Genomic DNA, 25,829 nt, shown 5'->3' with positions numbered 1-25,829 from the left:
ACTTTGAAGAAGAGCAGGGGAGTTCTCCCCGGTGTCCTGGGCCAATATTTATCCCTCAACCAACATCACTAAAAAACAGATGGTCTGGTCATTCTCTCATTGCTGTTTGTGGGACCTTGTGCATAAATTGTGACTACACTTCAAAAACGTACCTCATTGGCTGTAAAGCGCTTTGGGACGTCCTGAGGTCATGAAAGGTGCTATAGAAATGCAAATCCTTTCTTTCTAAGCAACCCCCTTCGTGATCGATTACCTTAGTCTGAGTAAAGTTCGGGATTTTCAAAAGGCCTCAATGGCGACTTACACTAGTTCTCAGGGTTCAGCTGAGTCCGTCTAGGATCTTATAGCACAGAAGGAGGCCATTCGGCCCATCGTGCCTGTGCCGGCTCTTTGAAAGAGCTGTCCAATTAGTCCCACTCCCCTGCTCTTTCCCCGTAGCCCTGCAAATTTGTTCCCTTCAAGTATTTATCCAATTCCCTTTTGAAAGTTATTATTGAATCTGCTTCAACCGCCCTTTCAGGCAGCGCATTCCAGATCAGAACAACTCGCTGCGTAAAAAAACATTTCTCCTCATCTCCCCTCTGGTTCTTTTGCCGATTACCTTAAATCTGTGTCCTCTGGTTACCGACCCTCCTGCCACTGGAAACAGTTTCTCCTTATTTACTCTATCCAAACCCTTCATGATTTTGAACACCTCTATTAAATCTCCCCTTAACCTTCTCTGTTCCAAGGAGAACAATCCCAGATTCTCCAGTCTCTCCACATAACCGAAGTCCCTCGTCTCCGAATCCATGAAAAGGGTAAAATCCCCAGGGTTCTTTGGTAACTCCCCCGGACTCACCCACTGGCCGTGGGGGGGGGGGGGGGTGGGGGAGTTGCTGGAAGATTCACCCATGGCCACCCCGTCAGAAAATAGCCACCCAAAGAGGATGGGCAGAAACCCTGTTGGGATTGGCTCCCAACCCATCTTCTGGCTCCCGGATCCATTGGGATTCCGTGGGGTAAAATGATCCGTTTGATTTTAACTCCTGTTCTTGGCCGGGCGGGCAGAGGGCATTAAAATCCCACCCCCGCCTTTAAATAACCACCTTAATATCAGACTCTTTAAATCAGTCATGGTCACTGGCAATAATTTCATCCTACACATCAGATGAAGTGGGAAGTGCAATAAACTAACTGTAAGGACATTATTGCTCTGTATCTGTTTCATTATTGTTTCTTCCTTCCTTTTAGGCTGGCTGGTGCGGATAGGATCTGCTGCCGCTTAGATTTTAATAACCTGTAATATCACATTTCCTATCAGCAGCACTTTATTAATGGTTTGTGAAATATCATCACTGAGAGCACAACCAACAAGGCTTAAGAGAGTCTTGGTTCTTGTTGCTTTTGGCGATTTGAAGTATTTAGAAGCAATGAAAGCTGAATCAAATTAACAAGAAACTCATTATCCTGCTGGGTTCAGAGTTGTAGCTGGCACCAATGTCCTGGTAAACCTGACCTTTGTTAGTTTGGGCACTGCTGAATCTGTCTTTCCATTAACACCTTCTGGGAGCAGTTCTGCAGCACAGGCGGGGCCCAATCTACTGAGGGGGTGCTGCACTGTCGGAGGTGTCGTCTTTCGGAATGAGACTTTAAACCGAGACCCTGTCTGCCCTCTCAGGTGGATGTAAAAGATCCCACGGCCACTATTGGAAGAAGAGCAGGGGGAGTTCTCCCTGGTCTCCTGGCCAATCCCTCAACCAACATCACTAAAATCTCTGGTCATTATCGCATTGCTGTTTGTGGGATCTTGCTGTGCACAAATTGGCTGTCACATTTCCTAGATTACACCAGTGACTACACTTCAAAAGTACTTCATTGGCTGTAAAGCACTTTGGGGCATCCTGAGGTTGTGACAGGCGCTATATAAATGCAAGTTGTTGTTGATGTAGAGCCAGAAGGCACAGGAGCTCGCCCCCCTCCTCCGCTGGCCCCCCTCCTCCGCTGGCCCCCCTCCTCTGCTCCACTCCCCCCCCCCAATCCCCCCAGCAGGTCGGTTGTGTCCTGATGATGCAAGAAGACCAATTCAGAGTTTTCCTGCTGTGGGTGAGTTTTGGCCGGGTTCCCTGAGCTCGGGGATTCGTTATTGTGGAGAGGAGATGGACGAGATTAGCCACGGATTCAAGGTCCTCAAGGGTTTAGATAAACTGGACTCTGAGGGTATGTTGGAGATCGGCACAAACTCTAGAACCGGAGGACGGAGGCTCGAGCTTAGAGGAGAGAACAGGCCCAGACAGTTTAGATTTAACCACTTCACACAGGGGCAGGGTGAGTGTATGGAGTGGACTCTTTAAGGGAGAATCAGATGGACATCAGAGGGAGTGGGTGACTGAGAGGCGATAGTTTCTGGGACTAGCTGGTGGTGGTTGGAGTCTCTCCTGGTCCCGTTGCTCCCTACGTCCTTATATAAGCTGCATTACCAGTAATCTGCGCGTTAGGGATTACTTAACATGATGCCCAGTCAAGAATTAATGAAAGTTATTGAATGGTCACAACTTCCACATTGGTCTCGGTGCAGCTTCCATCGTAATAGGGGTGAAATTCAACTTCAGTGGGTGGGGAGTTAAACGGGCGCCCCGCCACGCACCCCGTCACGCACCCCGCCTCGTCACGCACCCCGTCATGCACCCCGCCCCGTCACGCACCCCGTCACGCACCCCGCCCCATCACGCACCCCGCCCCGTCACACACCCCGTCACGCACCCGCCCCGTCACGCACCCTGCCCCGTCACGCACCCCGCCCCGTCACGCACCCCGTCACGCACCCGCCCCGTCACGCACCCCGCCCCGTCACGCACCCCGCCCCGTCACGCACCCCGTCACGCACCCCGCCCCATCACGCACCCCGCCCCGTCACACACCCCGTCACGCACCCGCCCCGTCACGCACCCCGCCCCGTCACGCACCCCGCCCCGTCACGCACCCCGTCACGCACCCGCCCCGTCACGCACCCCGCCCCGTCACGCACCCCGCCCCGTCACGCACCCCGTCACGCACCCCGCCCCGCCACGCACCCCATCATGCACCCCGCCCCGTCACGCACCCCGTCATGCACCCCGCCCCGTCACGCACCCCGTCACGCACCCCGCCCCATCACGCACCCCGCCCCGTCACACACCCCGTCACGCACCCCGCCCCGTCACGCACCCCGCCCCGTCACGCACCCCGTCACGCACCCGCCCCGTTACGCACCCCGTCACGCACCCCGCCCCGTTACGCACCCCGTCACGCACCCCGCCCAATTCTCCTTTCCATTGAGGTCAATCGAGCAGGGCGTAGAACGGGCAGTCGATCCGGTCCCGCCTCCTTTGCGGCCCCCCCCCCCCACCGTACCATGGAAGATAAAGGAGGGTTTGCCTCAGTGCCACCTGTAGGGACTCAGTTTGGTTGAGGTAGAGGGAGCCACAGGCAGTAAATGGCAGAGACGCCCCCCCCAGTGCCAAGCTGTAATGCAGTCTCACACTCCATAGGCCAATCAGGAGGAGGCTGTACTTTATCTGACCCACGAAATGAGAGATCAGCATTTTCATTACAATCGGGGGAAAACATGTTCTTTAATTTGCTCACAGATCCATGCAGTGATGAGATGTGTTACCATCTGGAGATCAGGCTGGTGAGTCGGTGCAATAACTCCTGGCCCAGAGAGTCTCTGAATTACTGACAGACGTTTTGTGACCCTGTCAATGCTCAGGATTTGAATGGATGACCATTTGTAAAACCCGGGCTGTGATCGCTCTCACTGAAATCTTCTCAAGACTCAAATAATTTCACTCACATTTCTTATGTTTACCAAGAACAAGTGCTTTAATTTGGTTATGAATTCAGGTTTGTCGTAGATTCCCTCACAGGTGTTTACGGTTTTACGGTGTTGGCGGTGTTGGGAGCGGTTTACGATGTTGGCGGTGTTGGGAGCGGTTTACGATGTTGGCGGTGTTGGGTGCTTTGGTGGTGTTGGGTGCGTTGGCGGTGTTGGGGGTGTTGGGTGTGTTGGGGGTGTTTACAGTGTTGGGAGCGATTTACGGTGTTGGGAGCGGTTTACGGTGTTGGCGGTGTTGGGTGCGTTGGCGGTGTTGGGTGCGTTGGCGGTGTTGGGTGCGTTGGCGGTGTTGGGAGCGGTTTACGGTGTTGGGTGTGTTGGGTGCGTTGGCGGTGTTGGGTGCGTTGGCGGTGTTGCCGGTGTTGGGAGCGGTTTATGGTGTTGGGAGCGGTTTACGGTGTTGGCGGTATTGGGTGCGTTGGCGGTGTTGGGTGCGTTGGCGGTGTTTATGGTGTTGGGTGTGTTGGCGGTGTTGGGTGTGTTGGCGGTGTTGGGTGTGTTTACGGTGTTGGGTGTGTTGGTGGTGTTGGGTGTGTTGGCAGTGTTGGGAGCGGTTTACGGTGTTGGGTGTGTTGGGTACGTTGGCGGTGTTGGGAGTGGTTTACGGTGTTGGGAGCGGTTTGCGGTGTTGGCGGTGTTGGGTGCGTTGGCGGTGTTGCCGGTGTTGGGAGCAGTTTACGGTGTTGGGAGCGGTTTACGGTGTTGGCGGTGTTGGGTGCGTTGGCGGTGTTGCCGGTGTTGGGAGCAGTTTACGGTGTTGGGAGCAGTTTACGGTGTTGGCGGTGTTGGGTGCGTTGGCGGTGTTGCCGGTGTTGGGAGCAGTTTACGGTGTTGGGAGCGGTTTACGGTGTTGGCGGCGTTGGGGGTGTTGGCGACGTTGGCGGCGTTGGGGGTGTTGGCGGCGTTGGGGGTGTTGGTGGCGTTGGGGGTGTTGGCGGTGTTGGGTGTGTTGGCGGTGTTGGGTGTGTTGGCGGTGTTGGGTGTGTTGGCGACGTTGGCGGCGTTGGGGGTGTTGGCGGCGTTGGGGGTGTTGGCGGTGTTGGGTGTGTTGGCGGTGTTGGCGGTGTTGGGTGTGTTGCGGCGTTGGGTGTGTTGGCGGTGTTGGCGGCGTTGGGTGTGTTGGGTGTGTTGGGGGTATTGGCGGTGTTGGCGGCGTTGGGTGTGTTGGCGGCGTTGGGTGTGTTGGCGGTGTTGGGTGTGTTGGCGGTGTTGGGTGTGTTGGGTGTGTTGGGTGTGTTGGCGGTGTTGGGTGTGTTGGGTGTGTTGGGTGTGTTGGCGGTGTTGGGTGTGTTGGGTGTGTTGGCGGTGTTGGGTGTGTTGGGTGTGTTGGCGGTGTTGGGTGTGTTGGGTGTGTTGGGTGTGTTGGCGGTGTTGGGTGTGTTGGGTGTGTTGGGTGTGTTGGCGGTGTTGGGTGTGTTGGGTGTGTTGGCGGTGTTGGGTGTGTTGGGTGTGTTGGCGGTGTTGGGTGTGTTGGCGGTGTTGGGTGTGTTGGCGGTGTTGGGTGTGTTGGCGGTGTTGGGTGTGTTTACGGTGTTGGGGGTGTTTCTGGTGTTGGCGGTGTTGACGGTGTTGGGTGTGTTTCCGGTGTCGGGTGTGTTTATGGTGTTGGGTGTGTTTACGGTGTTGGGGGTGTTTCTGGTGTTGGCGGTGTTTATGGTGTTGGGTGTGTTTACGGTGTTGGGTGTGTTTACGGTGTTGGGTGTGTTTACGGTGTTGGGTGTGTTTACGGTGTCTGTTGTGTTTTTTTCCTTTGCGATGTCCCTGAGATCAGACACCTGTCCAGTTTGCTGTTCACTTTATCCTGTACAATATTTTATAGCAGCTGTTTACATTTGGCTCTGTTAATATATTTGATGTTTTGTAATATTACAATAGAACAACCAGACTAGTGAACTAACAAGTAACATTTTTAAACAGCTCTGAAAGTCCACAGACTATTTTCACTTTAGCCAGCTTCTAAATGTTAACTTTGAACGTGAAATCTGGTGTAGACACTTGAACAAAACAAACAGGAAAAATGACAGAAAGACCAGTGAACGATGGGAGCATGATTCTCACGTGACAGGTTTTATGTGACTGAAAGTGTTCAATGGGTAACCATGGAAACCACATTCACCTCACTGGTGTGGAAGACGACAGGATTACAAATGTCAAAGTCGTGATTGAATTATGAAGGTGCTCATGTAAGAGGGATAAACAATGGCCCAGAGTTACTCGTTGAATATTCTAGTTGTGGGATTAACTCAGTGGAAGGCTTGGTTTGATTAACTGTGTGCAGAAGACCCTGACCCATCGATCAAAAATTGATTTCTTCCCTCTCCCCGCCCGTCCTGAAGGTGTTGGCTCCTGGCTGGAATACAACACGAACGACATCGGCAGCCGCCCCTTTAAATAAACAGCGTGCCCACTAAAGTCAGTAACGGTGATCTCTGGCCCAACATTAATACAATTCAGAGGAAAGGAGGCAGCTGAGAGAAGATCTTACAAAGGTGTGGAAGATAGTGAAAGGTAAGGAAAAGATAAATCCAGAGCATTACTTTAAATTAAACAGTGGGAGTAGGACAAGGGGACACGGGTTCAAACCAGTAAAAGGGAATCCCAGGACTGATATCAACAACAACAACAACTTGCATTTATATAGAGCCTTTAACGTAGTAAAATGTCCCGAGGTGTTTCACACGAGCGATCATCAATCAAAATTTGACACCGAGTCACATAAGGAGATATTAGGGCAGGTGACCAAAAGCTTGGTCAAAGAGTTTTTAAGGAGGGTCTTAAAGGGGGAGAGAGAGGTGGAGAGGTTTAGGGAGAGAATTCCAGAGCTCAGGGCCCAGGCAGCTGAAGGCACGGCCGCCAATGGAGGAGCGATTAAAACCAGGGATGCGCAAGAGGCCAGAATTGGAGGAGCGCAGAGATCTCGGAGGGTTTTAGGGCTGGAGGAGGTTACAGAGATAGGGAGGGGGCGAGGCCATGGAGGGATTTGAAAACAAGGATGAGAATTTTAAAATCGAGGTGTTCCCAGACCGGGAGCCAATGTAGGTCAGCGAGCACAGGGGGTGATGGGAGAACGGGAGTTGGTGCGAGTTAGGAGACGGGCAGCAGAGTTTTGGATGAGCTTAAATTTATGGAGGGTGGAAGATGGGAGGTCAGCCAGGAGAGCATTGGAATAGTTGAGTCTGGAGGTAACAAAGGCACGGATGAAGGTTTCAGCAGCAGATGAGCTGAGGCAGGGGCGGAGACGGGCGATGTTATGGAGGTGGAAGTAGGCGGTCTTCGTGATAGAGCAGATATGTGGTCGGAAGCTCATCTCAGGGTCAAATAGGACGCCAATCATAGAATCACAGAATCAAAAAATGGTTACATCACGAAAGGAGGCCATTCGGCCCATCGAGTCCGTGCTGGCTCTATGCAACAGCAATCCAGCTAGTCCCACTCCTCCGTCCTATCCCCATAGGCCTGCACATTTTTTTCATTTCAAGTATTTATCCAGTTCCCTTTTGAAGGCCATGATTGAATCTGCCTCCACCACCCCCTCGGGCAGTGCATTCCAGATCCTAACCACTCGCTGTGTAAAAAAGTTTTTCCTCATGTCACCTTTGCTTCTTTTGCCAATCACCTTAAACCTGTGTCCTCTGGTTCTTGACCCTTCCGCCAATGGGAACAGTTTCTCTCTATCTACTCTGTCTAAACCCTTCATGATTTTGAACACCTCTATCAAATCTCCTCTCAACCTTCTCTGCTCTAAGGAGAACAACCCCAGCTTCTCCAGTCTCTCCACGAAACTGAAGTCCCTCATCCCTGAAACCATTCCAGTAAATCTTTTCTGCACCCTCTCCAAGGCCTTCACATCCTTCCTAAAGTGCGGTGCCCAGAATTGGACACAATACTCCAGTTGTGGTGAACCAGTGTTTTATAAAGGTTCATCATAACTTCCTTGCTTTTGTACTCTATGTGTTTATTTATAAAGCCCAGGATCCCGTATGCTTTTTTAACCGGTTTCTCAACCTGTCCTGCCATCTTCAAAGATTGGCACAAATACCCCCAGGTCTCTCTGTTCCTGCAAGTGCTTTAGAATTGTACCATTTAGTTTATATTGTCTCTCCTCGTTCTTCTTACCAAATTGTATTACTTCGCACTTTTCTGCGTTAAATTTCATCTGACACATATCCGTCCATTCCACCAGCCTGTCTATATCCTCTTGAAGTCTATCACTATCCTCCTCGCAGTTTATTACACTTCCAAGTTTTGTGTCATCTGCAAATTTTGAAATTGTGCCCTGTACACCCAAGTTCAAGTCATTAATATATATCAAGAAAAAGCTGTGGTCCCAGCACTGACCCCTGGGGAACACCACTGTACACCTCCCTCCAGTCCAAAAAACAACTGTTCACCACTACTCTCTGTTTCCTGTTACTTAGCCAATTTCCTATCCATGCTGCTACTGCCCCTTTTATTCCATGGGCTTCAACTTTGCTGACAAGCCTATTATGTGGCACTTTATCAAACGCCTTTTGAAAGTCCATATACACAACATCAACCGCATTGCCCTCATCGACCCTCTCTGTTACCTCATCAAAAAACTCTTTCAAGTTAGTTGAACATGATTTGCCTTTAACAAATCTGTGCTGGCTTTCCCTAATCAATCCACACTGTCCAAATGACTATTAACTTTTCCCGGATTATTGTTTCTAAAAGTTTCCCCACCACCGAGGTTAAATGACTGGCCTGTAGTTGCTGGGTTTATCCTTACACCCTTTTTTTGAACAAGGGTGTAACATTTGCAATTCTCCAGTCCTCTGGCACCATCCCGGTATCTAAGGATGTTTGGAAGATTATGGCCAGTCCCTCCGCAATTTCTACCCTTACTTCCCTCATCAACCGAGGATGCATCCCATCCGGACCGGGTGACTTATCTGCTTTAAGTGCAGCTCGCCTTTCAAGTATATCCTCTTTATCAATTTTTAGCCCATCCAGTATCTCAACCACCTCCTCTTTTACGGTCTGCGAAAGATCTGGTTCAGCCTCAGACAGTGGCCAGGGAGAGGGATGGAGTCGGTGGCGAGGGAACGGAGTTTGAATCAGGAGATTCTTCTTCACACAGAGAGTGATGGACACATGGAATGGACTCTGGGAAGAACGATGGAGGCAGAATCCCTGGAATCATTTAGGAACAACCAAATGAAGCAATGGGGGGGGGGGGAATGGAGGGCTGTTGTGGATCAATTAAGATGGGCCAAATGGCCTTCCTTATCTTCAGGCACCTTGTGATGATCTCAACACAAAGGGCTAGAAACTTCATCTTGAAGTCAATGGAAAAGTAAATCAGGCAGAAAGCAAACCTGGCTGTCGATTCGCTATCGCCCACTGTCCCAAAAGGTTGTCATTGGCAAGAAACGTCTTCACAATAAGAAAAAAAGAAAAGAACTTGCATTTCTATAGCGCCTTTCACAACCTCAGGATACCCCAAAGCGCTTCACAGCCAATCAAATACTTTAGAAGTGTCGTCACTGTTGTAATGGAGGGACATGGATAACCGTCCCCACCAATCAGTGAGACGAATGCTGCTCATCCTCTCCTGTGTTTGTACATCTGATATTGTCTGGTCAGACTGCCACTCCACCAAACGTACATTCTGGAAACTTCCTGCTGTGATGGCGCCATTAGAAAGATTTTGACGAATTAATGATTTTTCAGGTTTAAACGTTGGGAGGATGTGAGGGGGTAAATTCCAGTTCAGTGACAGTCCCGGATCAGACGGCCGTTATACCTTCGCCCGACTGACGGCAATGGAGCAGGAAACTGGGCGGGGTTTATACCGTACAGCCAATCCGCTATCGCCGTTTTTTTGCCCCCACCCCGACTCCTCTTCCTAAAGCGAATGTTTCACTCCTGGAAAAGGGCTGAACTGTGACCTCTCCCCATCCCATAATAGTCAGGAAACACCCAGCCAATGGGCAGAGCCCAGCCCTCTGGTCCCCTGCTCCTCACCTTCAGAACTTGCTCTAAGTTCTCCAGCTTGTCTCGGAGCCGATGTGTCTCCTTTACGGCCAAATCTCGTTCTTGTGTCACAACAGTAAGGGTTTTTTTGAGATGATCATACTCTGGTTTCACCTGAAGAGAAAAAAATAATTACATCAACAACTGTAACTTGCATTTATATAGCGCCTTTAACGTAGTAAAACGTCCCAAGGTGCTTCACAGGAGCGATTATCAAACAAAATTTGACGCTGAGTCACATAAGGAGATATTAGGACAGGTGGAGGCAGGTTTTAAGGAGCGTCTTAAAGGAGGAGAGAGAGGCGGAGAGGTTTAGGGAGGGAATTCCAGAGCTTAGGGCCCAGGCAGCTGAAGGCACGGCCGCCAATGGTGGAGCGATTAAAATCGGGGATGCGCAAGAGGCCAGAATTGGAGGAGCGCAGAGATCTCGGAGGGTTGTAGGGTCTGGAGGAGGTTACAGAGATAGGGAGAGGAGAGGCCATGAAGGAATTTGCAAACGAGGATGAGAATTTTAAATTTGAAGCATTGCTGGACCGGGAGCCAAAGTATATCAGCGAGCACAGGGGGTGATGGGAGAACGGGACTTGGTGCGAGTTAGGATACGGGCAGCAGAGTTTTGGATGAGCTCAAGTTCACGGAGGGTGGAAGATGGGAGGCCGGTCAGGAGAGCATTGGAATAGTCGAGTCTGGAGGTAACAAAGAATTGGATGAGACATCAATCCACAAAAGTCACCCAGCTTCAGGAAAAGGAGAGTAACAGCAACTGTGGGGGGTGGAGTTACAAGGCCACAATGGACAGGAAGGTTTAAGCCTTCGAACATGAAGCATGAGGTGCTTCAAGAAACTTGACTGGACCCTGGGGTGAAACTGCAGGTTTCAACCTCCCTCACAGTAGCTCTTATTTCACCGAGTATCACCGAGTATCACTGAGTATCACTGAGTATCACCGAGCATCACTGAGTACCACTGAGTTTACATTGAGCATCACTGAGTATCACTGAGTTTACACCAAGTATCACCGAGTATCACCGAGTACCACTGAGTTTACACCGAGTATCACCGAGTACCACTGAGTTTACACCAAGTATCACCGAGTATCACCGAGTATCACTGAGTTTACACCGAGTATCACCGAGTATCACTGAATTTACACCGAGTATCACCGAGTATCACTGAGTTTACACCGAGTATCACCGAGTATCACTGAGTTTACACTGAGCATCACTGAGTATCACTGAGTTTACATTGAGCATCACTGAGTATCACTGAGTTTACACCAAGTATCACCGAGTATCACTGAGTTTACACTGAGTATCACCGAGTATCACTGAGTTTACACCGAGTATCACCGAGTATCACTGAGTTTACACCGAGTATCGCTGAGTATCACCGAGTTTACACCAAGTATCACCGAGTATCACTGAGTATCACTGAGTTTACACCGAGTATCACTGAGTTTACACAGAGCATCACCGAGTATCACCGAGTATCACTGAGTATACACCGAGTATCACTGAGTATCACTGAGTTTACACCGAGTATCACTGAGTTTACACTGAGCATCACCGAGTATCACCGAGTATCACTGAGTATCACCGAGTATCACCGAGTTTACACTGAGCATCACCGAGTATCACCGAGTATCACTGAGTTTACACTGAGCATCACCGAGTATCACCGAGTATCACTGAGTATCACTGAGTTTACACTGAGCATCACCGAGTATCACCGAGTATCACTGAGTTTACACCGAGTATCACTGAGTATCACTGAGCATCACCGAGTATCACTGAGCATCATTTTGAAACACTGGGGTTGATTTCACCTCCCCCGCCCTAGCCCGCCCGGTGCAAACCAGACAAGGTTCATCCTGAGCACTGTTTCACATTAACCCACGACTGTGGGATAAGGGGACAATGCTCTATTCCAGTGCTCTCCTGGCCGGCCTCCCATCTTCCACCCTCCATAAACTTCAGCTCATCCAAATTTCTGCTGCCCGTTTCCTAACTCGCACCAAGTCCCGTTCACCCATCACCCCTGTGCTCGTTGACCTACTCGGTCCGGGAATGCCTCGATTTTAAAACTCCCATCCCTGTTTTCAAATCCCTCCATGGCCTCGCCCCCTCCCTGTCTCTGTAACTTTCTCCAGTCCTACAATTCTCCGAGATCTCTGCGCTCCTCCAATTCTGGCCTCTTGCGCATCCCCGATTTTAATCGCTCCACCATTGGCGGCCGTGCCTTCAGCTGCCTGGGCCTTAAGCTCTGGAATTCCCTCCCTAAACCTCTCCCCCTCTCTCTCCTCCTTTAAGACATTCCTTAAAACCTACCTCTTTGACCGAGCTTTTGGTCACCTGTCCTAATATCTCCTTATGTGGCTCGGTGTCAAGTGTTGTTTGATAATCGCTCCTGTGAAGCACCTTGGGACATTTTACCACAAGTTCAGTGCTGAAGGCAGGGAGCCCACCATCAAACACATACTGACCAAAACCTGGAGTGAGCGCTGGGTAGGGGAGTGGAGTCCGAGAATCTGGAGTCATTCAAGAGGCGGTTAGGCTCTGTGATGGGAAGAATGGGTTAGATGGACTGAATGGCCTCCCTCATTTGAACTTTATCTTTGTGAAGTTTGAATATAACACAAAATGAGCCAAAATAAATAAGAAAGAGTGGGGCGGTTTAATATTTTAGGATATTTCTGATCTGGATTGGAACCAAACAGCCCAGAAACCCAAGGAGCACGAGGTCTAAATTGGTAAGTTCTTCAGCTGCTCTCTGTGGGGAATATGCTAATTGCTCAGTGATTCTCCTTTCAAAACAACAGCTAGAAACTAAATCTTCAACAGGCATCTGATATAAAAAAATACAGCCAATCGCACACCATTAACCCTTCCACCACTGAAAGGCCATCAGGTTTTGAGAGATGTGAACCTTTTGTTTCATCCAGCATGTATTAATAGAAAGAATTCTGTAAATCTGTGCATTATTAAATACAATTACATATTGCTTAATTGGTAGAATCGTTTTTTAAAAGACATAAATGGTGCATCTTTTAATTAAGTGAAAACTACTGTAAGGGATAATCTGATTTCCATATGGGATGTGTTTGAGAAATCTTTTTGTGATTATTTTATACAACAGTGTAATTCATCTCACTGTTAGCACAGCAAGATCCACGGCCCAGGTGAGGGAGTGTTAGATTGTCCCCTGCTTCTAAGCCCTTATTTCGAGCATCTTTCCTTAATCACTGTAATGATCAGGGAGGTTCTGAAACATGTTCATTCCAGCAACCAAACCATCCTGGCATCCTCTTCATTGTCCAGTGACATTCCTAATCCATCGATACAGGATATCCAAAATCTTACATCTGCACACACTCCCCGTCAACCTTTTTAATCATAAACTCTCGTGTCCATATTTCAAATGGAAAATTCCTCTGTAAACTTGTCACACTGCAGCGCCTCCACTGATGGGAGAAGGTAATTACAGTTTGCAGCGTGACAAGTTTACATAGGACGATCCCATTATAAATCCGGACATCGCAATTTATAATGGAATTACAAAAATAAGGACAAACCGTATCATTTTAAAATGGGGGCCAAACGTGTGGTCTGAAAGAAAGAAATATACAGTGCTGTTCATGCCCTGGGACGTCCCATAGCTTTACAGCCAATGAAGTACTTTTTTGAAGTGTAGTCACTGTTGAAATGTAGGGAAATGGGGCAGCCAATTTGAGCACAGCAAGATCCCACAAACAGCAATGAGATAAATGACCAGATAATCTCTTTTAGTGATGTTGGTTGAGGGATAAATATTGTCCAGGACACCGGGGAGAACTCCCCTGCTCTTCTTTGAAATAAAAAAATACTATTCACTTAAATATACAAAATGAGGTAACAAAATATCTTGATATGTAATAAATGACTGATTAAATAGAATAAGATTAATATGTACTGATTATATATGCTGTGGGATCTTTCACCTCCAACTGAGAGGGCAGACGGGGCCTCGGTTTGACGTCTCATCTGTAAGATGGATGAGACTCGGTTAGACTTTGCTCTGTGCGATGCGGTGGGAGATTGATTCATGTGCTAATATTTGTGTTTCTGTCCTATCACCACATTCACTGGGTGCCTCGTGCCTTTCGTGAGCCCGTGGATTACCTGATCGTATTGCAGGGCCTTCTGGGAAAGGCCAGTTGATTGGAGACTCAAGTGACACTTTTCTTGAAGAACTTCCTTCAGCTCATTCTCCTGAGAAAAGACACAAAAAATAATAACCAGGCCGTGAATAAAATGAATTCAACAATCTTGGCACAAAAAGATGACATCATTTGTTTCCCTTAACTATCTGTCCAAAAGTGATCTTTTCGAGAAACCAGTGGAACCAGGGATCAGTGCTGGGACCACTGCTTTTCTTGATATATATTAATGACTTGGACTTGGTTGTACAGGGCACAATTTCAAAATTTGCAGATGACACAAAACTTGGAAGTGCAGTAAACAGTGAGGAGGATAGTGATAGACTTCAAGAGGACTTCAGAGGGTGGTTGTAGAGGGTTGTTTTTCAAACTGGATGCCTGTGTCCAGCGGTGTGCCTCAGGGATCGGTGCTGGGTCCGCTGTTATTTGTTATTTATATTAATGATTTGGATGAGAATTTAGGAGGCACGGTTAGTAAGTTTGCAGATGACACCAAGATTGGTGGCATTGTGGACAGTGAAGAAGGTTATCTAGGATTGCAACGGGATCTTGATAAATTGGGCCAGTTGGCCGATGAATGGCAGATGGAGTTTAATTTAGATAAATGTGAGGTGATGCATTTTGGTAGATTGAATCGGGCCAGGACCTACTCCATTAATGGTAGGGCGTTGGGGAGAGTTATAGAACAAAGAGATCTAGGAGTACAGGTTCATAGCTCCTTGAAAGTGGAGTCACAGGTGGATAGGGTGGTGAAGAAGGCATTCGGCATGCTTGGTTTCATTGGTCAGAACATTGAATACAGGAGTTGGGATGTCTTGTTGAAGTTGTACAAGACATTAGTAAGGCCACACTTGGAATACTGTGTACAGTTCTGGTCACCCTATTATAGAAAGGATATTATTAAACTAGAAAGAGTGCAGAAAAGATTTACTAGGATGCTACCGGGACTTGATGGTTTGACTTACAGGGAGAGGTTGGATAGACTGAGACTTTTTTCCCTGGAGAGTAGGAGGTTTAGGGCTGATCTTATAGAAGTCTATAAAATAATGAGGGGCATAGATAAGGTAGATAGTCAAAATCTTTTCCCAAAGGTAGGGGAGTCTATAACGAGGGGGCATAGATTTAAGGTGAGAGGGGAGAGATACAAAAGGGTCCAGAGGGGCAATTTTTTCACTCAAAGGGTGGTGAGTGTCTGGAACGAGCTGCCAGAGGCAGTAGTAGAGGCGGGTACAATTTTGTCTTTTAAAAAGCATTTGGACAGTTACATGGGTAAGATGGGTATAGAGGGATATGGGCCAAGTGCAGGCAATTGGGACTAGCTTCGTGGTATAAACTGGGCTACATGGACATGTTGGGCCGAAGGGCCTGTTTTCATGTTGTAAACTTCTATGATTCTATGATTCTATGATATAGGCAGGCTGGTGGCATGGGCGGAGACATGGCAGATGAAATTTAATGCAGAGAAATATGAAGTGATTCATTTCGGTAGGAAGAACAAGGAGAGGCAATATAAACTGAAGAGTATATAATTCTAAAAGGGGGTGCAGGAACAGAGAGATCTGGGGGTATAGGCGCAGAAATCATTGAAGGTGGCAGGGCAAGTTGAGAAAGTGGTTAAAAAAGCATATGGGATCCTGGGCTTTATAAATAGAGGCATAGACTACAAAAGCAAGGAAGTCATGATGAACCTTTATAAATCATTGGTTCACCCACAACTGGAATATTGTGTCCAGTTCTGGGCACCGCACTTTAGGAAGGATGTGAAGGCCTTAGAGACGATGCAGAAGAGATTTACTAGAATGATTCCAGGGATGAGGGACTTTAGTTACGTGGATAGACTGGAGAAGCTGGGGTTGTTCTCCTTGGAACAGAGATGGTTGAGAGGAGATTTGATAGAGGTATTCAAAATCATGAAGGGTCTAGAAAGAATAGATAGAGAGAAACAGTTCCCATTGGTGGAGGGGTAAAGAACCAGAGGTCATAGATTTAAGGTGATTGGCAAAAGAACCAAAGGTGACATGAGGAAAAACTTTTTTACACAGCGAGTGGTTAGGATCTGGAATGCACTGCCCGAGGGGGTGGTGGAGGCAGATTCAATCATGGCCTTCAAAAGGGAACTGGATAAATACTTGAAAGGAAAAAATTTGCAGGGCTACGGGGAAAGGGCGGGGGAGTGGGACTAGCTGGATTGCTCTTACGTAGAGCCGGCACGGACTCGATGGGCCGAATGGCCTCCTTCCCTGCTGTAACCTTTCTGTGATTCTATGGCCTTTTTTTCTCCATCTCCAATATTTCTGTAATTAATAAACAAACGTGTTCACAGAAAATGAAAAAAAAAACATTTTTTTTCAATGCCAGTGATTTTTCGCCTGTAGCTCACAGTAGCTTTTAATTCCTGGAGACTCCAAGAAAATCCTAGAAGGTTGGCAACCCAGGTCTGACTGGGAAGGTTTCCAAGAGCAGTCGATATCCGTGAGTACGTTTGTGGTGAAATCTAGATTGTTTTAAGCCACGTGGTGAAGTTCTGACCAAACCAAGTCCTTCAAAACATAAAGTGAGTAACAGAACTCCACTTTACCCAGTTGAAGTGTTTAACCATCAATATCTCCAATCTATCCTCATGCACAAAGGGGACATCTCCTCTCCACCTGCTCACCAGGCAATGGCCCTTACAACAGGCATTTGGTGTCTATTTTAAAATTCTCATCCTTGTGTTTAAATCCCTCCACGGCCTCGCCCCCTCCCTATCTCTGTAACCTCCTCCAGCCCTACGACCCTCCGAGATCTCTGCGCTCCTCCAATTCTGGCCTCTTGCGCATCCCCGATTTTCATCGCTCCACCGTTGGCGGCCGTGCCTTCAGCTGCCTGGGCCCCAAGCTCTGGAATTCCCTCCCTAAACCTCTCCGCTTTTCTCTCTTCCTTTAAATCGCTCCTTAAAACCTCCCTCTTTGACCTGTCCTAATATCTCCTTTTGTGGCTTGGTGTCAAATTGCATTTGATAATCGCACCTCTGAAGCACCTTGGGACGTTTTACTACGTTAAAAGGTGCTATATAAATGCAAGTTGTTGTTGTTATTTATTACTTCTTGGGTGGTTCCTTTTAGACTGCACTCCCGCACATTCCTAGGAATTTTAAAATCCATATTTAGAGATTGGCAGTAGGACTGAAAGAAAGAAAGAACTTGCATTGATATAGTGCCTGTCCCAACCTCAGGATATCCCGAAACGCATCACAGCCAATGAGGTACTTCTTGAAGTGTAGTCACTTATTTAATGCAGCAAACCACACAGCCAGTTTTATTTATTGATCACATGCAGAGGTCGTGGATTCAAGACCTGCTCCAGAGACTTGAGCACATAATCCAGGCTGGCACTCCCAGTGCAGTACTGAGGGAGTGCTGCACTGTCGGAGGTGCCGTCTTTCAGATGAGATGTTAAACTGAGGCTCTCTCTGCCCCCTCAGGTGGATGTTAAAAATTTGCACCATTCAAAGAAGAGTGGGAGTTTTCTTGATGTCCTGGCCAAGCATTCGTTCCTCAATCAAAACCACCAAAAACAGATGCACTCAAACTGCCACTGTGGGATCTTACTGTGCACAAAATGGCTGCCACGTTTGCTTACATAGCAACAATGTCTGCACTTCAAAGGCGATTCATTGGATGTGAAGTGCTTTAGGATGTTTCTGAAAGATTTGATAAGGTGCTGTATTAAAAAAAGTTCTTTTTTACTCAGTGAATTTAATAAAAATAAATGACTCAAAATGACAAAATGCCTGGTTTGTGGAGATAAACCTCTTCACTGCAGTCAGTTATTTTCCACTAACCTCATTTGCTGTCAATGCAGAACTGATGACAGCGAGGATGAATATATTTGCCATCTTTACAAATCTAATTAAAGATTTTGCAGATTATTTTTTAGACGATCCATGAATTGTATATAAAAATGTAACTCAGCTGGGTGACTTCAAAAGCACATTCTTGGGCTAAACTGATTGAAAAAGATTTCATTTCCCCCCGCTTCTTATTATCAACTTGTTTGCAAAAATTAGAAAGACTTAAACTTCATAATAAGTGGTCAGTTAACCCTTGAATGTCTGTATTGGTGCAATGGAAAGCCCAGAAGAATGCAGAATGTTCAGACTCTCTTATCCCAGTAAGTTAGTAAAACCCTCAGGACCCTGCTGGAGTTGATGAGGAATAATAATGTGTCAGCCGTGGTTCAGTGGGTAGCACTCTCACCTCTGAGTCAGAAGGTCATGGGCTCAAGTCCCACTCCAGGAATGTGAGCACACTCCCAGTGCAGTGCTGAGGGAGTGCTGCACTGTCAGAGGTGCCGTCTTTCAGATGAGATGTTAAACTGAGGCCCTGTCCACCCTCTCAGGTGGATGTAAAAGACCCCATGGCCACTATTTCGAACAAGGGATGGGGAGTTCACCCCAGTGTCCTAACCAATATTTATCTCTCAACAAACATCACTAAAGCAAATGATCTGGTCATTTATCACAGTGCTGTTTGTGGGATCTTGCTGTGCGAAAATTGGCTGCCGCGTTTCCTACATTGCAACAGTGACGACACTTCAAAAATACCTGTAAAGTGTTTTGGGACGTCCTGAGGTTATGCAAGGCGCTGTAGAAATGCAAGTCTTTGTTTTTTTCTGGGCTCACCCTAGTTCAGTAATCCCATTCCCAAATACTTCTTTTGGGGTCTCAAAATTCATGATTTGGTGAAGCTACAGTTATGAGAAGTGTCCTTTTGTATTTCCACCATCAATCAGGCAATGAGGAACAATGCTGTTCGCCTTGCCTCCCTTTAATGCACGCCAGTGTTATTAAACAGAGGGCTTACTACAGGTTACCAAATAAATCATCGCCTCCAATGGAGACCAGATTTGCTCCTGACAATTCTGACCTACAGATTCAGCAATTAAATTTACAATTCAGTGGCTTTTGCCCTGTGAATTTCTGTAACTTTAATGGATTTTATTTTTCTTGATTTCACTTGAAGCTCTGGTGGACAAATGGCCTGGAGCTGCTCCTAAACAACTCTTTCTAACTCACTCGGTCTCCCAAGGCAACCGACCGCCGAGCTGGACCTCTCGCAAAGAGAAGACAATTCTCTCTGATCTCTTAAAATCAATCAACTGTCAAAGATGGCAAGGCCTTGGAGAGGGTGCAGAGGAGATTTACTAGAATGGTACCAGGGATGAGGGACTTCAGTTATGAGGAGGGATTGGAGAAGCTGGGGTTGTTCTCCTTACAGCAGAGAAGGTTAAGAGGAGATTTGATAGAGGTGTTCAAAATCATGAAGGGTTTTAATAAAGTAAATAAAGAGAAACTGGTTCCAGTGGCAGGAGGGTCGGTAACCAGAGGACACAGATTTAAGGTAATCGGCAAAAGTACCAGAGGGGGAGATGAGGAGAATTGTTTTTAACGCAGCGAGTTGTTCTGATCTGGAATGCGCTGCCTGAAAGGGCGGTGGAAGCAGATTCAATAATAACTTTCAAATAACTATGAGGAAAGAGCGGGGGAGGGGGACTAATTGGACAGCTCTTTCAAAGAGCTGGCACAGGCACGAAGGGCCGAATGGCCTCCTCCTGCACAGTACGATTCTATGATTCTATGAACTGAAACTCCAGGGTACGAATCCACACTTACAGCCCACACTATCCTACACTGACGAGCTGGTTTGCACCAATGGTGGGTACGCTGCGTTCCATGGGGAGTTTGATTGCCTGCATTGGGCCTTGCAACATTTTGATTGTTACAATCGCTCACAAGGCAAATAAATAAAGCTGATGTGAAATTAAATTTAGCAATTATTGGTTGTGGGAGTTTGCTCACTTATCAAGTCAAGTTTCCAAAAGACGAGGATTATCCGGAGTGGTGATCAGAATTAATTTTTCTTTATTCATTACATTCTACCCTGCATCAGTAAAACCTCAGAGGAGCGTTTCTCCGCTGGGAGGACGAACAATATCAATCACCGTGTTTGGGTTTAGAAATTGAATTCCCATTTTTAAAAAAAATCTGGAAATAAAAAGCCGGGAAGCAAAAGTGACCGTGAAGCTGTCGGATTGTCATAAAAACCCAACTGGTTCACTGATGTCCTTTAGGGAAGGAAACCTGCCGTCCTTACCCGGTCTGGGCCTATTTGTGACTCCAGACCCAGACCAATGTGGTTGACCCTTAACTGCCCTCTGAAGCGGCCGAGCAAGTCACTCAGTTGTATAAAACCAGTTACTAGTGATTCAAGAAAAAGGCCCAGCACCTTCTCAGGGCAACTAGGGATGGGCAATAAATGCCAGCCTTGCCAGCGACACCCACATCCCCGAGAATGAGTAGAACAAAAAGAAATGAAGATTGCAGCGTCGGTCCCCAGTCTGTGCCGAACTTGTTGAGTTTAGTTGGGGACATGGTGGGTTTCTGTGATTGGCCTCAGTTACTAATGGGGAATCAACGGCCAGGTGTCCTGGTGATGTTATTACGCACCTTGGTGTAGATGTCAGGTGTGAACAGCACTGGGCTCCTCTATCATTCAACCCTTGGCTACTAACTCTCTAGGGCCGTGGCTCAGTGGGCAGCATTCTCGTCTCTGAGTCAGAAGGTTGTGGGTTCAAGTCCCACTCCAGAGGCTTGAGCACAAAATCTAGGCTGACGCTCCCCGTGCAGTACTGAGGGAGTGCTGTCTTTTGGATGAGGCATTAAACCGAGGCCCCGTCAGCCCTCTCAGGTGAGTGTAAAAGATCCCATGGCCACTATTTGAAGAAGAGCAGGGGAGTTCTCCCCTGTGTTCTGACCAATGTTCCTCTTGCAACCAACACCACAAATAAAATTGGGGGGTTTGGTTAATAATGAGGAGGACTGTGTCAAAATACAGGAAGACATTAATAAACTTGCAGAATGGGCGTGTAATTGGCAAATGAATTTCAATATAGATAAGTGTGAGGTGGTGCATTTGGTAGGAAGAATAAGGGGGCCACATACTGCTTGGATAATAAGAGTCTAAATGGGGGAGAGGAGCAGAGGGATCTGGGGGTACAGATACACAAATCACTAAAAGTAAAGTCGCAGGTTCAAAAGGCCATAAAATAAGCAAACTAAGCACTGGGGTTCATTTCTAGAGGGATAGAATTGAAAAGCAGAGAAGTTATGTTAAACTTGTATAGAACCTTGGTTAGACCACACTTGGAGTATTGTGCACAGTTCTGGTCTCCATATTATAAAAAGGATGTAGAGGCACTGGAGAAGGTGCAAAAAAGATTTACTAGGATGATACCAGAACTGAGAGGTTATACCTATCAGGAAAGACTGAACAGGCTGGGGCTCTTTTCTCTAGATAACAGAAGACTGAGGGGTGACCTGATAGAGGTCTATAAAATTATGAAGGGGTTTGATTGGGTAGAAACACAGAAGATATTTCCACTTGTGGGGAGGCCAGAACTAGGGGCCATAAATATAAGATAGTCACTAATAAATCCAATAGGGAATTCAGGAGAAACTTCTTTATCCAGAGAATGGTGAGAATGTGGAACTCGCTCCCACAAGGAGTAGTTGAAGCAAATAGCACAGATACATTTAAGGGGAAGCTGGATAAACACATGAGGGAGAAAGGGATAGAAGGATATGCTGATAGGGTGAGATGGAGTAGGGAGGGAGGAGACTCGTGTGGAGCATAAACACCGGCATGGACCAGTTGGGCCGAATGGCCTGTTTCTGTGCTGTACAGTCTATGTAATTCTATGTAATGATACCAGGATTGAGAAATGATACTTATGAGGAGATTGTTGAGATACTGGGACTATTCCCACTGGAACAGAGAAGACTGAGGGAAGATGTAAGAGAGGTTTTTAACAATTATGAAGAATTTTGATGTAGTGAAAATCTGGGCATGTAAGAAGAGTTCCCATACTTGGTCCAGGATTAAAGCTATTGTTTTAAAATTGTTTGGGGTTGTTTGCTATCCCAGATTGAATGAAAATGGAATCATTTAATGAGTTTTAAGAACATTATACACAGCAGCTGTCCAGAACTCCACCTCCAGTGCTCTGGCTGGATCTGTCTGCCTCATACAGAAGGCATTCGACAAGGTGCCACATAAAAGATTATTGCTCAAGATAAAGAATCACTGGATTGGGGGTAATATTCTGGCTTGGGTGGAGGATTGATTATCTAACAGGAAGCAGAGAGTTGGGATAAATGGTTCATTCTTGGACTGGCAACCAGTAGCCAGTGGTGTTCCGCAGGGGTCGGTGCTGGGTCCCCAACTCTTTACAATCTATATTAATGATTTGGAGGAGGGGACCGAGTGTAACATATCAAAGTTTGCAGATGATACAAAGATGGGAGGGAAAGTAGAGAGTGAGGAGGACATAAAAAACCTACAAGGGGATATAGACAGGCTGGGTGAGTGGGCGGAGATTTGGCAGATGCAATACAATATTGGAAAATGTGAGGTTATGCACTTTGGCAGGAAAAATCAGAGAGCAAGTTATTATCTTAATGGCGAGAAATTGGAAAGTACTGCAGTACAAAGGGATCTGGGGGTCCTAGTGCAAGAAAATCAAAAAGTTAGTATGCAGGTGCAGCAGGTGATCAAGAAGGCCAACGGAATGTTGGCTTTTATTGCTCGGGGGATAGAATATAAAAACAGGGAGGTATTGCTGCAGTTATATAAGGTATTGGTGAGACTGCACCTGGAATACTGCATACAGTTTTGGTGTCCATACTTAAGAAAAGACATACTTGCTCTCGAGGCAGTACAAAGAAGGTTCACTCGGTTAATCCCGGGGATGAGGAGAGGTTGAGTAGATTGGGGCTCTACTCTTTGGAGTTCAGAAGAATGAGAGGCGATCTTATTGAAACATATAAGATTGTGAAGGGGCTTGATCGGGTGGATGCGGTAAGGATGTTCCCAAGGATGGGTGAAACTCGAACTAGGGGGCATAACCTTAGAATAAGGGGCTGCTCTTTCAAAACTGAGATGAGGAGAAACTTCTTCACTCAGAGGGTAGTAGGTCTGTGGAATTTGCTGCCCCAGGAAGCTGTGGAAGCTACATCATGAAATAAATTTAAAACAGAAATAGACAGTTTCCTAGAAGTAAAGGGAATTAGGGGTTACGGGGAGCGGGCAGGAAATTGGACATGAATTTAGATTTGAGGTTAGGATCAGATCAGCCATGATCTTATTGAATGGCGGAGCAGGCTCGAGGGGCCGATTGGCCTACTCCTGCTCCTATTTCTTATGTTCTTATACTGTTGGCTAATTGTTACATTATAAGGTACTGAATGTTAAGGGATAGTCTCTAATTTACACAATCCAACCAGGAATCTGAAGTAAGGGAGCATCGTTAAATGGTCACATTCTATTACGCTCTGATCATTAGATTCTCACATTGGTTGAATCCTGCAATGCCTCGATTTAAGAATTCTCATCCTTGTTTTCAAATCCCTCCGTGGCCCTCGCCCCCTCCCTATCTCTCTAACCTCCTCCAGCCCTACAACCCCCTGAGATCTCTGCGCTCCTCCAATTCTGGCCTCTTGTCCATCCCCGATTTCTATCGCCCCACCATTGAAGGCCGTGCCGTCAGCTGTCTTGGCCCCGAGCTCAAGAATTCCCTCCCTAAACCTGAAGGACGGCAGGTTTCCTTCCCTAAAAGGACATCAGTGAACCAGCTGAGTTTTTATTTGCAGATTTTAAAAACTGAATTCAAATTCTCAAAGAGTCACGGTGGGATTTGAACTCATGATCTCTGGATTGTTAGTCCAGGCCTCTGGATTACGAGCTACCCAGGAACATTTTGAAGAAGTTGTGAGAATTTTAAAAGGAAATAAGATGTCTCAATGGAGGTTGCGACCTATTGAACCTGGAACTGAGGTAGAGTTGCAGGGCATTTAAACTAGAAACAGAGGGGAGGGGGGAATCATTAGTGGAAACGATAATAAGGAATCCAAGGAGAATCATGATTCACCAACACAAGTAAAAATTCAATAAACAAGTCCAGCCGACAGAGATCATTCGAGTATCGAGTGAATAATGTGTTCACTCCAAGGAGAGAATGAGGCGAAGGTGTTTGAGGGAAGTGGGAGTCATGTCAGTGGTTTAACAGAGAGCTTGTTAAAGACAGAGGGTGAATGTGACGGGGTTTAATATGCTCAGAAGAGCGGGAGAAACAAACTCGGGGAAGGTAATATTTCCAGCAAGAACATTTATTGAACTTTGGATCAAGAAAAGTCTGAGGCAGTTTTGGCTGGAAACGTGCCACACCATGAAAAGGGGAAATATAGCAACAACAGTGTTCCCCAGGGTCACTATAACACACTCACAGTGTTCACCGGGTCACTATAACACACGCACAGTGTTCCCCAGGGTCACTACAGCACACTCACAGTGTTCACCGGGTCACTACAGCACACGCACAGTGTTCACCGGGTCACTATAGCACACGCACAGTGTTCACCGGGTCACTATAGCACACGCACAGTGTTCACCGGGTCACTACAGCACACGCACAGTGTTCACCGGGTCACTACAGCACACGCACAGTGTTCACCGGGTCACTATAACACACGCACAGTGTTCACCGGGGTCACTATAACACACGCACAGTGTTCACCGGGGTCACTATAACACAGGCACAGTGTTCACCGGGTCACTATAGCACACGCACAGTGTTCACCGGGGTCACTATAACACACGCACAGTGTTCACCGGGTCACTATAACACGCACAGTGTTCACCGGGTCACTATAGCACACGCACAGTGTTCACCGGGGTCACTATAACACACGCACAGTGTTCACCGGGGTCACTATAACACACGCACAGTGTTCACCGGGGTCACTATAACACACGCACAGTGTTCACCGGGTCACTATAACACACGCACAGTGTTCACCGGGTCACTACAGCACACGCACAGTGTTCACCGGGGTCACTATAACACACGCACAGTGTTCACCGGGGTCACTATAACACACGCACAGTGTTCACCGGGGTCACTATAACACAGGCACAGTGTTCACCGGGTCACTATAGCACACGCACAGTGTTCACCGGGGTCACTATAACACACGCACAGTGTTCACCGGGTCACTATAACACACGCACAGTGTTCACCGGGGTCACTATAACACACGCACAGTGTTCACCGGGTCACTATAACACACGCACAGTGTTCACCGGGTCACTACAGCACACGCACAGTGTTCACCGGGTCACTATAGCACACGCACAGTGTTCACCGGGTCACTATAGCACACGCACAGTGTTCACCGGGGTCACTATAACACACGCACAGTGTTCACCGGGTCACTATAACACACGCACAGTGTTCACCGGGTCACTACAGCACACGCACAGTGTTCACCGGGGTCACTATAACACAGGCACAGTGTTCACCGGGTCACTATAGCACACGCACAGTGTTCACCGGGTCACTATAGCACACGCACAGTGTTCACCGGGGTCACTATAACACACGCACAGTGTTCCCCAGGGTCACTATAACACACGCACAGTGTTCACCGGGTCACTACAGCACACGCACAGTGTTCACCGGGTCACTACAGCACACGCACAGTGTTCACCGGGTCACTATAACACACGCACAGTGTTCACCGGGTCACTATAACACACGCACAGTGTTCACCGGGTCACTACAGCACACGCACAGTGTTCACCGGGTCACTATAACACACGCACAGTGTTCACCGGGGTCACTATAACACACGCACAGTGTTCACCGGGGTCACTATAACACAGGCACAGTGTTCACCGGGTCACT

The 25,829-nt window shown here is 47.4% G+C and overlaps 1 protein-coding gene across 1 annotated transcript in view; it reads right to left on the bottom strand.

Moving 5' to 3' along the window:
• The window catches only part of rimbp2b (RIMS binding protein 2b), a 275,923-nt gene that overhangs the window by 106,062 nt on the left and 144,032 nt on the right, over positions 1-25,829 (bottom strand). The window contains exons 3-4 of the mRNA XM_068006203.1: positions 14,011-14,100; positions 9,845-9,967 (exon numbers count right to left, since the gene is read on the bottom strand). The gene's annotated coding sequence lies outside the window, so the exon portion shown is untranslated. The remainder of the gene's footprint in view (positions 1-9,844; positions 9,968-14,010; positions 14,101-25,829) is intronic.

This window comes from Heptranchias perlo, chromosome 25 (assembly GCF_035084215.1).
Source record: "Heptranchias perlo isolate sHepPer1 chromosome 25, sHepPer1.hap1, whole genome shotgun sequence".
Taxonomy (NCBI): Eukaryota; Metazoa; Chordata; class Chondrichthyes; order Hexanchiformes; family Hexanchidae; genus Heptranchias; species Heptranchias perlo.
Note: the sequence above shows the minus strand (reverse complement) of the source record. Positions and strands in the feature narration are given on the sequence as shown.